Source organism: Bubalus bubalis, chromosome 1 (genome assembly GCF_019923935.1).
Source record: "Bubalus bubalis isolate 160015118507 breed Murrah chromosome 1, NDDB_SH_1, whole genome shotgun sequence".
Classification (NCBI taxonomy): domain Eukaryota; kingdom Metazoa; phylum Chordata; class Mammalia; order Artiodactyla; family Bovidae; genus Bubalus; species Bubalus bubalis.
In genome coordinates, this window is record NC_059157.1 from 49,306,093 (window position 1) to 49,320,252 (window position 14,160).

The window sequence follows — 14,160 nt, forward strand, 5'->3', positions numbered from 1 at the left end:
CAGGGTGACAATATACAGCCTTGACGTACTCCTTTTCCTATTTGGAACCAGTCTGTTGTTCTTGTCCATAAGTTTCTTCAAGTTGGGAGGGTGAGCTTTGCTCATTTGTCTACTTGGTGAGCTCAAAGTTGCCTCCCTAAGCCATTCCTTTTGTGTTTTGGCTATATTGTATGCTACATTATTGCGGATGGCTTTGAAATTCTTTATGTAAAAAAAAAATATGGAGATAGATTTAAAATACAAAGGAGTATTTTTTCCCCTTCATTGCATCTTCATGTATTAAAAACCAGAGTGTAATTATTAAAAATGAAGGAAAGAATTGAAACAATAAAATTGCTTAGCATAGCTCCTGTTTCATAATACATTTGGAAATAGTTGGTATCATAATGTGTAATTAACAATCCTTCTTTGAAGTGTGAAGCTTAAGCTTGGGCGGGCAGGGAACCTTTTAGGAAGTGGTGATATCTGAATTAGTTCCTACAATAGCGGTTCTGAATCTCTGCAGAGACTGTAGCATCTTGCCTGCCTTATTAAGTGCTGTGTGTGTGTGTGTGTGGTAGAGAGATACACTTACTAGAGGAAGGGTTAGGACAGAGTCCTCTAATGCCTTACCATAAGCCTCCTGCTGCCTTGTTGATTAGGGAAGAGAGGAGAGAGAGACTCTTTAATATGGGCTGTGGCTTCAGCTCAGATCACAGGGTACTTTCCTGGGGCGTTGATATAGGCCAGGTAGAGGACCTTTTTGCCCAGGTAGTGGACCTGCCACTAACCCCAGGCAGGTTAGCCTGGGGTTTGTGTTTCAATCAGGCTGAGAAACCTCCTTAGCTTCTCTAGACCCATCCCCTAATCTAGCCCCGAGGATCGATCTTATTGCTGAGATGGCCACAGATGATGAGTCTTAAAAGAAGCGCCACCAGGAAAAAGAGGGGAAGAGGTTGGACTCCCAGATTCAGAGCCTAGACCTCAGTTTCCCTGTGGCTGGGCAGTTAGTTCCCTGAGGCCTGGGAGACGAGATCATACAAGGACTGAAATAAGGGCACCAGGAGAGAACAGTCCAGGCAGACCTGAGCTTTTACAATTTAATTTATTTATTTTTATTGAAGTACAATTGATTTACAATGTTGTGCCAATCCCTGCTGTACGGCAGACTGTCCAGCACAGTGACTCAGCTATAGACAAATAGACATTCTTTTTTAAAATATTCTTTTCTATGATGATTTATCACAGGTTATTGACTAGAGTTCTCTGTGCTGTATCATAGGAAGGCCCTTGCTGTTTATTCATCCTATATGTAATTTTATATCTGCTAATCCCAGATGGATGTGAGAGTTGAACCATAAAGAAGGCCAAGCGTCAAAGAATTGATGTTTTCGAATTATGGTGCTGGAGAAGACTCTTGAGAGTCCCTTGGACTGCAAGGAGATCCAACCAGTCCGTCCTAAAGGAAGTCAGTCCTGAATATTCATTGGAAAGACTGATGTTGAAGCTGAAACTCCAATACCCTGGCCACCTGATGCAAAGAGCTGACTCATTGGAAAAGACCCTGATGCTGGGAAAGGTTGAAGGGCAGGAGGAGAAGGGGACGACAGAGGATGAGATAGTTGGATGGCATCACCTACTCAGTGGACATGAGTTTGAGCAAACTCCAGGAGATGGTGAGGGACAGGAAAGCCTGGTGTGCTTTCAGTCCATGGGGTTGCAAAGAATCGAATACCACTTAGGGACTAAACAGCAACAACAATCCCCAACTCCCACCCCAGTCCCCCTTGGCAACTACAAGTCTGTTCTCTGCTAGACCTGAGCTTTTATTTGCTCCTCCTTTGGTTCAAGCATTCCTTGTCCAGGACCCGCCATATCTAGGCTTCTTCTCAGAGCAGTGGTGGTGGTGGGTGCTGTTCACTGCCCTTGGTGCTGAATACCTGAGGCCCAGCTTGTTGGGGGAGGTTAGCTCTGTAAAGAGGTTGAGGTCAAAACAGTCACACCAGAGCTCATCTTTTGAAAGAGTTACCTCGGAGGTACAGGTCTGAGGGGGCAGCACTGCCCAGTATACTTAATTTGAAGGAGACTCCTGCTGTTCAGAAGTTTGGGGCTTCCCTGGTGGCTCAGACAGTAAAGCGTCTGCCTGCAACGCGGGAGACCTGGGTTTGATCCCTGGGTTGGGAAGAGCCCCTGGAGAAGGAAATGGCAACCCACTCTAGTACTCTTGGCTGGAAAATTCCATGGATGGAGGAGCCTGGTAGGCTACAGCCCATGGGGTCTCAAAGAGTTGGAAAGGACTGAGCAACTTCACTGGTTCACTGGTTTTTGAAAATAGCTTTTAGAGTCTGGAGTGTATTGTTTGAAATATCTTCATCAATAGCTCTTTCCCCCTCTATTTGGATGGCTTTACTTTTTATTAAAATTCTTTCTTAAAAAATGCTTTTTCTTATTAAAAAAATTTTTTTTCAGTTAAGATTCAAATATCGCCTTCCTGAGCAAGCCTCCAAGAACTGAATATGAAGTAGCAGCCCCTCGTTACACTCTCTGCTCATCCCATCAGCAACCCTTGTCTCACTGCTCTGGTCTCATGATAGAATGAGGGCCCTCGGAATTTTCTCATTCACTGGCACGTTCTTTGCCTGTCCTTTCCAAGGTCACCAGTGGCCTGTGACCTCAGTCAGAGGCTGCCATACCCCTCATTCAGAGACGAGTCTGCTATGCAGGGGAATTCTTCAGGTGGAGAGGGTCTTATAAATAGTTTTCCAAGGTGACTACATTGAGGGAGTAATAGAGATTCAGAAAGATGTGTTCTGACCTATCTCAGTGAGCAAACTAAAGCAAGACAGCTTCCTTATCCAATCTTAAAAAATTAAAAAACTATTTATTTGGCTGCACTGGCTTTTAGTTGGGGCACGTGGGATCTAGTTCCTTGACCAGGGATGTAAACCAGGACCCCCTGCACTGGGAATGAGGATTCTTAGCTGCTGGACCATCAGGGAAATCCCTCCATATCAGATCTTGTGTGTTGGTGTGATCGGCATCATGGAGGCTTAGATAGGGGGCAGGTTTTCTTATCTATCTGTGGTTTGAGAGCTTCCCAGTTGGCGCTAGTGATAGAGAACTTGCCTGCCAATGCACCAGATGTAAGAGATGCAGGTTTGATCCCTGGGCCAGGAAGATTCCCTGGAGGAGGGCATGGCAACCCACTCCAGTATTCTTGGTGGAGAATCCCATGGACAGAGGAGCCTGGCGGGCTACAGTCCATGGGGTCACACGATTGAAGTGACTAAGCACAGAGCATACACTGCCGACCCTCTCTCTATCCACATCCTCCCAGCGCAGTTTCACTTGGGTTACAAGATTCCCCCAATCAGCATCTCTCTATGTTAGAACTGCAGACACTTTGGGCTGAATGCGTCCTTGTGAGGCAGGCTGTCCTGAGCTTTGTAGGGTGATTAGAAGCATTCTCAGCCTCTGCCCACTAGAGGCTAGGACCCTGTCCCACCTGTGAAAACCCAAGTGGCTCCAGACATTGCTAAAGGTTCCTGGGGAAGCTGAATAAAATTGCCCTGGTTGAGAACCATGGGTCTAGTGATACACTCTTATACCCAAGACTCTACCGTTAACTTCTTACTCCATCGTGAATCATTTGTTGGTTCAGTTCAGTTCAGTTCAGTCGCTCAGTCATGTCCGACTCTTTGTGACCCCATGGATTGCAGCACAGCAGGCCTCCCTGTCCATCACCAACTCCTGGAGTTCACTCAAACTCATGTCCATTGAATCAGTGATGCCATCCAGCCATCTCATCCTCTGTCCTTCCCTTCTCCTCCCACCTTCAATCTTTCCCAGCATCAGGGTCTTTTCCAGTGAGTTGGTTCTTCCCATCAGGTGGCTGAAGTATTGGAGTTTCAGCTTTAGCATCATTCCTTCCAAAGAAATCCCAGGGCTGATCTCCTTCAGAATGGACTGGTTGGATCTCCTTGCAGTCCAAGGGACTCTCAAGAGTCTTCTCCAACACCACAGTTCAAAAGCATCAATTCTTCTGTGCTCAGCTCTCTTTATAGTCCAGCTCTCACATCCATACATGACCACTGGAAAAACCATAGCTCTGACTAGACGGACCTTTGTCAGTTGGTGTGAATCAAATTCGCTAATGTATAAGAAAGTGCTTTGAGAAAATGGCTTGTTGTTCAAATTTGGATTATATTGATGACTGACATTTTGTTATCCACTTCAGTGGTCTCAGTTTCTTTGTCACCACTGTCCCTAGTTTTACTCTTTTCCCCTAGTTTTCCCCATTGTCATTGGTGAAATAGTCTCCTCCACCCCCTGCTCCCTCCACCCTTTACCCACCCAAGGAGGTTGTCATCCTTTGCTAATGCAGTGTGTGATTACCAAAGACCACAGTCTTGGCTGGAAGGAATCTTGGAGGAGCTTTGGGCAATGAACATCCAATTAATGTCAACATCATCATTTCATCATTATCATCTTATTTATTCCAGTTATTCTAATGGTGGAGAAACAGAAGCCCAGGAGGGACAGTGATTCACCTAAGTTGTGGTTAGCGGCCAAGCCATGAAGTATGGGTGTTTCTGGGGAATTTTTTTACACTTTGGTTTTCTGTGTGGTTGATGCTGTGATTGGCAGAGTTCTCTAGGGGCTCCTATCTCTCCTGTGAGCTCCCTGCTGGAGCTTGAACAGAGTGCGTCTGTACTAGGGTGGTCAGAGAGCTTGGCAGGGAGCCCTGGTTAGATCCCTGGTCAGGGAACTAGACCCGCATGCTTCACCTAAGATGAGGCACAGTCAGATAAATAAATTTAAAAAGTGATCCAGTAGAAAAATGGTTCTGAAAAATTTATTTACAGGGCAGCAGTTGGAGAAACAGCCATAGAGAATAGACTTATGGACATGGGGAGAGGGGAGGAGAGGGTGAGATGCATGGAAAGAGGAACATGGAAACTTACATCACCATATGTAAAATAGACAGCCAACGGGAATTTGCTGTATGGCTCAGGAAACTCAAACAGGGGCTCTGTATCAACCTAGAGGGGTGGGATGGGGGGGAAATGGGAGGGAGGTTCAAAAGGAAGGAGATATACGTGTACCTATGGCTGATTCATGTTGAGGTTTGACAGAAAACAGCAAAACTCTGTAAAGCAAAAAGTGATCCAGGAGGAAATTAGTGGGTGGAGGTCACAGAAAGGGCAGACAGAGGAGTGCTTTAAACTGTGTAGACATTGAATGGAAATGGGAAAATGGCAAGAAAAACAGCGTAAAGGATATAAAAAGAGGAAGAAAAGGGGAATTCTTGATGAAGAAACCAAAGAATTCGGTCAACCCACTGCAGTGTGTGGATCCTGCTTATATGTTGATTTGAATGGACCAACTCGTGTGTGTGTGTGTGTGTGTGTGTGTGTGTGTATGTGTGTGTATGTGTAAATAGGATTGAATAGTTCAATTGGATTATGGGTCCATGGGGATGATGTCCTCATAAGACAACTTTCCATAGTAAGTTAAATGGCAGGTTGATCGATTTCAGTAAACTATTAACTTCCTTGCAATGACAAAAACTATAAATAGCATGAGCCATGTGTTATTTGAAAATCTTACCTTCAGGAGTGTCTTCTGAGCCCTGCAGGCGCTCTCTAGTTTGCTGGGCTGTGGGAAGGGGCTCTGGGGGGAGCTGTCCTCAGCAGTTGGGTGGGCAGGCTGCCTTTCTGTGGGCACTGGGCTGCTGGTCTCCACCAGGTCCCCCCCTTCTGTGTGCCAGCAGAGACCCCGCAGTGTCCCTGGGGAGCTGTGGTGCTTCTGGGAAGGAAACCCAAAGGCCTTGCTCCCTGCTTGTCCCTCCATCCTTTCTGCTCCCTCCCAGAAATGGTCTGTGGGCCAGCTTATTTTTTTTTCCCCATGTACATTTCACTATTAAAATATTATGTAAGTAATATATGCTCTTTGTAAAAGCCATGTGGAGTGTTAATAGAAATGAACTTTCCTGTTCTTCAGTCTTTCCCGTTTCATTGATTTCATTGCCTTTTCCAGAAATATATAAATATTTATTTGCTTCTTTGGGACTTTTTATTTTGTACTGGGATATTGCTGAGTAACAGTGTTGTGATACTTTCAGGGAAACAGTGAGGGCACCCAGCTGCACGTATACATGTATCCATTCTCCCCCAAACCCTCCCTCCCATCCAGGCTGCCACATAACACTGAACAGAGTTGCATGTGCTATACAATAGGTCCTTGTTGGTTATCCATTTTAAATATAGCAGCGTGTACATGACCTTCCCACACTCTCTAACTGTCTGTTCTCCCTGGCAACCAAAAGTTCATTTTCCAAGTCTGGGAGTCTCTTTCTGTTTTGTAAGTAAGTTTATTGCAGAAATACATAAATATTTATAATAAAGTGATGAGGAGCCTTCTGGTCTTTTTGGGTTATTACCAGCATGTTAGAGTTTTAGCTCTTTAATTTTTAATACTGCAAAAAATTTTTTAAGCAGTCTCAGAAAGTTGGGAGTGTAGCCTGAAATAATTTTATTTCCTCCACCCCACCTTCCAATCAATTTTTTTTCCTTTTTGGCTCTTGTTCTCATAATGTCCTTTATAAGCCAAAGCATCTAATTCCAAATGAGATGTTGCATTTAGTTGTCATGTTTCTGAGTGCCTGTTATGAGCTATGTCCTGTTCTAAACTCTGGAAATGTGTATCAGTGAAAAGTATAGACGAAGATCTGTCTTTTCGGAGCTTCTAGCAGGGGAAACAGAAAAACAATAAATATAACAAACACTGAATCGTATAGAATGGTAGAAGGAGATAAACACTATAGGTAAAAGCAGGGTGCAAGGTTATTGGGGTACCATTTAAAATACGTTGGTCAGGACTTGTTTGATGAGAAGGGGCTTTTGGGCAAACACTGAAAGGAAGTGTGTATCTAGAACATTCTGGAAGAAATAGTAAGAGCCAGTGCCAAGGCTTTGAGGAGGGAGTATCCCCGTGTGTCTGAGCAAGGAGGCCACGGGGGCCAGGTCATTCAGTCTTTGTAGGCCAGTTAATTCCCCCCTCCTTTTTTTTGAGCAGACCCCTTTAAAAAATATTTTTTCATAGTCAGTTTATTTAGAATTACAATTATTAAGAATAAAAGATTTATGCATTTCTTAGTTAACGTAGCAGTTGAGCTAAATATAAACTCTGCACCAAAGTTCTGCAGTGCCACAAGATGAGCAAAAAATATGGAAGCATTTTTAAGCTCTCCAAAAATTTCAAATGGAGAGTAATCTTGTTTCAGTTTTATTACATCAATACATTAGCATATACAAAGTTTCATTTTATGAGACATCTAAAAGAATCAAAGCCACTTCTACAGCTATATTTTGAACTCCAAGTCTGAAAGCCATTTATTATACTTGGACTTTGTAATATTCTAAATTAAAACCAAATGCACACTTTATGGAAATGTCTGCATTCTGCTACTGCTCTCTCACTTGATGACTTTTCCTTGGTCCCCCCCCTTTTCTTATATGTCTTGACATTCCCCATCGAAGTTCTGCCGTCCTGAGGAGTGAGGAGTGAGATTTTGGACTATGATCTTGTTCATCCTCCTGGCCTCTTCCTGTCTGACTCTGCTTTCACTGCCCCTGGTCCATCTTTTTTCCCCTGCTTGCTTATTGCTTTACCTCTTGCTTCGCCTTTCTTAGCACTTTCTGCCTTTGAGAATTTAATCCACCCGCCCTCCCCCAGTAGTGTTTACCCTGGCTGCTGCTAAGTCACTTCAGTCGTGTCCGACTCTTTGCGACCCCATAGACAGCAGGCCACCAGGCTCCCTCGTCCCTGGGATTCTCCAGGCAAGAACACTGGAGTGGGTTGCCATTTCCTTCTCTAATGCATGAAAGTGAAAAGGGAAAGTGAAGTCGCTCAGTTGTGTCTGACTCTTAGCGACCCCATGGACTGCAGCCCACTAGGCTCCTCCGGAGCAGGTATTATTCTAAGTGCTGAACAGTTATTAATTTAATCATAAGTAGCATCCTTGGATGATAGGTACTCTTACTTCTTTTTTAAACTGTATGAATGAGGAAACTGAAGTACAGAGCGAATACATAAATCACACAGCTAGGAAGCACCGGGGCTCAGCCCCAGGCCATTTGCTGCGAGCACGTGGGCTCTTATCCACTGTGTGATGGACTTATGTCCACACCTGATCTCTCTACTGATCTTTAGCCCAGTTGCTCCAGTTTCCGGGGGATTCACAACAAACCCCCACAAATTTAGGGTCTTAACACACACTTGTGTTCTCACAGTCCTGTGAGTCGAGTCCGGGTGCACTTGAATGGGTCTTACAAGGCTATTCCCTGGTGGCTCAGGTGGTAAAGACTCTGCCTGCAAAGCATGAGACCCGGTTTTGATCCCTGGGTTGGGAAAATCCCCTGGAGAAGGGAATTGCTACCCACTCCAGTACTCTGGCCTGGAAAATTCCATGGATGGAGGAGCCTGGTAGGCTACAGTCCATGGGATCGCAGAGTCGGACACGACTCAGCAGCTTCACTGGCTCCCGTATTCTTGCCCGGAGAATCCCATGGACAGAGGAGCCTGGCTGGCTACAGTCCATGAGGTGGCAAAGAGTCGGATGCGACTGAGTGGCGAGCACACTTTGACAAGGCTGGCATCAAGGCTGCATTCTCATCTAAGAGGCTGGGGAAGAAACTGCCCCGGAGCTCTTCCCTGTGCTGCAGAATTCATTCATTTCCTCTCAGTTGTGGGATGGAGCTGCCTGCATTGCTATGGATGTCAGCTGGAGGTCACTCAGTACCCAGGGGTTGCCCTCTGTCCCCACCACGCAGCCCCCTCCTCAGGCAGCTCGTAACCTGGACAGCTTTCTTTTTGAAGGCCCAGCCTGCTAAGGTGGATGTCTTCATAATGAACTGTCGTCAGTGGGGGGCATCCCAGCGCCTTTGCTCTGATATTCCATTGGTCAAAGTCCAGTTACAGGCCCCGCCCACAGTGGAGGGGAGGGGCTAGCACAGGGGTGCGGGTGTTTGGGGCCTCACTGTGAGCCCAACTCACTGATCTGGAAAGTTCTTCCTGAATTCAGAACTCACCATTTTGCCTCTTCCAACTTCCTGGTAACTGTTAGTGTGGGCACTAGTCTTCCAGCCACCAGATTTTCAGTCTGAGTGTGAACACTGACACCTCTTTTTCTTTGTCCTTTTCATTTCACTATTTCACATTTCACCTTTCGCTTTTTAAGTCCTCTCTAATTTTCTTTGAAATGTCCTTGAAACCTATCTTCCTAAACACGGACTTGAATCTCTATCTCTCTGTGTCTGTGACACACACACACACACACACACACACACACACACAGACTCTGGTATTTTATTTCTCTTAGAGTCTGGTGTACGCCTAATTGTCCAACCTGTTCCAGTAGAGCAAGTTGCTTCTCTGTCTCATTTTCTGATGATGTCTGTCTCGTTTTCGCCCTGTGCATTCAGAGTGTGTCTGTCCGTATTATAATGTCCTCAGCTCCCCTTTTCCATTCTTTTCCAACAGATTCCACCTCATCCCCTTGCCCCCCAGCCCCGAGCCCCGTGATCACTCCTTTCTCTGAGCCCTTTTTAACGCCTAGTGTTTACCAGCCCGGCTTTGTGTTGGATTCATCAAAGTCACTTGAATTGGATTACTCAACCATGGGTAGACTTGGCAAAGGTCCCTGCTCGCAGAGCATATATGTATATTTTGTTAAAGTAATGTGGGGTGAATTATCTGAATTTAAAACTGCATGGGAAAAATATGATCTATTAAATCATGCATGCGGTCTGTTTGGCAGCCTAGGTCACCGGGTGCGCCTGTCCCTTCGGCTGGCTCTGCCTGGGGTTGGGTACCCCCCAGATATCAGCAGGCGTGATGCATGGGCAACGCCAGGATGCCTGTGGCCCAGTCGACTGGCCGCGCCTGCTGCTTGAGGCCTGATTTATGTTCACCTCGGAGCTACAAATCACCGCGTGGTATAACACAGATGACAAGGCCTGTCTTAGCTTGTGGGGCCTCAGCCCTATCCATCTTGTGGGAACTTTTTTCCTCTTAACTTCTTAGTTTGGTTGCTGAACTTAATTGACTTCTGGATGGATTAGGTGCTGTTTAATGATGTCTGAGGCCCGCCAGGACTCTTTTGATGGACTCTCTAAGGGGAAGAGATGGTCCTCTGCCCCTGGTCCCGCTGTGGAGCAACACTCTTCTTTGTTAGGGTCTTTTGGGTGTCTGCTGTGTGCTCTGCACACATTCTTAAGCCCTGGGAAGCAACATGCAGAGAGAAAGCACTGGTCCTGCCTTGAAGACACTTAGATCTGGGCGACAAGCAGGGTGCCTGCGAGAAAAAGCCACTCTTCCCAACAGGGGTCTAGAGGACGGACGTCCGTGGTTACGTGGGGACCCAGAAGACAAGTGGGAGAAGTATCTTGGACTTGCTTTTCTGGAATAGGAGAGAGGCTCTGGTTGCTTGTGTTAGGGAAGGCCTAAATGTGCCTCTTTGAAAGGAGGTGGTTTGGGAGGATTCCAGTTCTTTGGGCTGGATATGGAGTTGGCTTTATATTCTGGGAGAGAGGGAGTTGCGTCCTCCCCCTTCCTTCTTCCTCCACAGCCAGTGGGCAAAAGGGCGGTGTTGCTCCCCGTGGGCCAGGGCGTCCTGCCTTCCACAGTGGCTTTCTCCACGGGCATCTCCTTTCGTCATCTCATAAATTCTTCAGAGGGAGCAGGCTGGTTGTGTGGTTGCTGCCTGATACCAGACTGGTGGCCCAGAGGGAGTCCCCAGGCCCCATGCACTTTCCCTCTCTTTTTTTACAGCCCGCCAGATATTTGCTTTTCTGCCTAATCCAATTATGCCTGGGTGTGGGCATTTTTTGCCCAGTCTTGGTCAGTTGGCAGGGAGCGCTCCTGGTACTTTATATAGTAGGTTGTCCTGATGCCAAACCCAGTCCTACCGAAGAAAGAAAAGGGAGTTGTGTTGTAACAACTGCCTGGCAGTTTTCACGGTGGAAGTAGCTGGTATTTTTCTGTGGAATTGCTGTGGAGGGAACTAGCAGTCAATTAAGAAGCAAAGCAAAATAATAGCTACTATTTTTTTAAGCACCTACTATGTCCAGCTGTGGACTGAGTCCTTAACATCATTGCTTCCTGGAGTGTTCAGAACAGTCTGGGTGTGTGAATGCTCTTGGCTCACTTACTATTACAGATGGAAAAACCAAGGCCAGGAGAGGTCACGTACCTTGGTCACAGGGGTTTTTAAGAGTAAAAGTCAGGGGACTTACGTGGGTAGAGCTGAAAAACTCGTGCCCCAAACTTGGGTGTCTTCCAGCCCCTCTTGTAGAAGGTGTCCATGTCTTCTCAGATTCCTGGGCCACACGGATGTTGCAGACTGAAGTCAGAGGTGGAGTTGAGGGTGAGTTTATAAAACACCTCCACCATCGGCCCCTGTTTTGGGGCTTCTCCACTTTGCATTTCTAGCTTAGATTCTGTCCTTGAATCTTGGCCAGCGTCGATGTTTTAGGAGTTACCAGTGTTTCTCATGGGTTTATTTTGGATCCTGTTAACACTTGAGTGTTGTGATGGTTACTCTTCTGTGACATCTTGACTGGGCTACCCAGTGCCCAGATGTTTGGATAATTCTTTCTTTCTTTCTTTTTGGCTGTGCTGGGTCCTTATTGCTGTATGTGTGGGCTTTCTCTAGTTGCAGCAGTGGGGCCTGCTCTCTAGTTGTGGTGCACAGGCTTCCATTGTGGTGGCTTCTCTTGCTGTGGACATGGGCTCTAGGGCATGCAAGCTTCAGAAGTTTGCAGCTCATGGGCTTAGCTGCCCTGCCACATATGGAATCTTCCCTGACTGGGAATTGAACCTGTGTCCCCTGCATTGGCAGGAGGATTCTCAACCTCTGGATCACCAGGGAAGTCCTTTTTTTTTCAGCCATGCTGCATGGTTTGTGGGATTTTAGTTCCCCAGCCAAGGAGTGAACCCAGGCCCTTGGCAGTGAGAATGTGGAGTCCTAACCATTGGACCACCAGGGAATCCCCTCTAAGGATGTTTCTGAATCGACTGAATGAAGCAGACTGCTCTACCCAGTGTGGGTGGGCCTTGTCCAGCCAGTCAAAGGCCTAAATGTACCAACAAGCAGATGCTTTCGCCATAAAGGGAGAATGCCTCCTGCTTGACTTTACCACCGAGCGGGGACACTGGCCTCTTCTGCCTTTGACCCTGGGCTGGAGCTATACCCTCAGCTGTCTTTGGTCTTCAGCTTGCCACTTGCAGATCTTGCATTTGTCAGCTTTCACAATTGTAGGTGGACCAGTTCCTCATACAGAATCTCCCTGTGTGTCTCTCTATGTATCTGTCTATATAGATACTGCAGTTGCTGAGGGTCTGGGTTCCTTTAATTGTAAATACATACAACTTCCAGAAAGGCAAAGGGAAGCTTAACGTCCCCTTAATTTGCCAGATGTATATATGTGTGTGTGAGTGTGTGTGTATTTTTTCTTCCTGTGTCTCTTGGGAACTTGGACCGACGTAAGTGCCCAACCCAGGTCTCTGCCTGTCTCCATATTTAATACCCAGACACTTGCAGTCCTGTGTGGCCCTTGTGCACCTTGAAAGCCAAGATGTAGACTAGAGGCCCGGTGAGCTGTCTTGAGAGTGAGCATGGGGCGGAAGTGGTGCATGTCACCTCTGCCCTTGGAATGGGTGTCTGCGTCATGAGAGATGGTAGAGCCAGACCTCACATAGTGGTTTTCAATAGATAACAGCACCAGAGGTTGCTTCTAATTGTCAGCTGCAGACATTTCTGCTAAAGGCTGAGTTAACACCCACTGCACCCGAACAACCCTCCCCCAAACCCCAACCAGAAGTGCAGCTAACAAAATCCCCAATCTCCCCTTTGTTTCCAGCTTCCCTAAGACTGTATTCCTCTCCCTGTATCATGAGGGCTAGGTGATAAATTCTCAGCGGGTATATTCCGACTCAGGAAGCAATGGATGGTAGTCTTAAATTAATTCTTGGAGTTTACAAGAATTTGGGATATCCTATGTCTCCTCTGAAGAGAACAGGGTTTCAGACGTTGCCAGGAGATTGAGTGTCTGAGATCTTAGGCAGGTAGGCTGTGGTGGGACAGCCTTTGTGACAATAGCCAGAATTCTATGCAGTTGCTAAGGGCCTGAGTTTCTTTTAATTGCGAATATAGACAACTTCCAGAATGACAAGGGGAAGCTTTACATCTTGATTTGTCAGATTATTTTCCACAAAACTTAATGTTGCACGAAGGAGTCTTTTGGAGTGAGCACTGTACCTCCTTCAGCAAAACCCAAATGTAGTAAGAAAGAACTGTGGTTAAAGAACATTCTAGAAGACCCTTGTACTATTCGGAGTAAAGTTTATCATGGTGTTACAGACTGTGAAAGCCAGCAGAGGTATAGCGGTAAAATGAACTCAAGCTTTTCTTGATACAGATTAAGAAACTGAGGCCCTGGATTAAGTGTTTTGCTCAGAGTTAAGATTTGCTTATCACCATCATCACCATAGACCATCTCTCACGTTAGCCTGTGACATTTGTTTGGTGTTACATCCCATATGCCACGGGACATTTCCCACGGAAATGATACCTGTTTACTGTCAATAAAATTGTCTACAGCAGAAGCGGTAGTTGTGTTTGCATCCTCTTATTCTTAGAAAGGATTGCTGACATATTTCTTTTATTGTTACATATTTAATGGCAGTCTCCAGTTCATTCAGATATTAGATCGTTATTTATCCGAGGTCTTGATAAATAGCCCAGCCTCTTTTTCCTCCAGCTGACAAATTTCACTTCAGTGCTTTTGGGGAATGTAAATATGAAATTAATATTGCAGCAATTAGTCATCTATTCTGAATTTTTCCCTTGTAAATTCCCAGAACATAAGCATGAAATTCATTAATCCAAATCCCTCATGCTTTTAAAACTATTGTGGCATTGTAGATACTTCCATTCCTCCTTTGAAATTTAATGCAATAAGGAAGTTAGTGGAAACCTGCCTTCATTAGTATTTGTAAGTCAGGCAGCTTTATAATCCTTAGCCGCTGCCTCTATGAGCTGGCTGACTCAGCACCATGCTTTTCGGTGACAGGAAAGCCAGTGCAAATTCTAAATCATAGCCTCTTCTTCAGAGAGTG

The 14,160-nt window shown here is 45.9% G+C and overlaps 1 protein-coding gene across 2 annotated transcripts in view; it reads left to right on the forward strand.

The window, feature by feature from the left end:
• Nucleotides 1-14,160, forward strand: part of TIAM1 (TIAM Rac1 associated GEF 1) — a 459,371-nt gene that overhangs the window by 108,186 nt on the left and 337,025 nt on the right. The window lies entirely within an intron of this gene.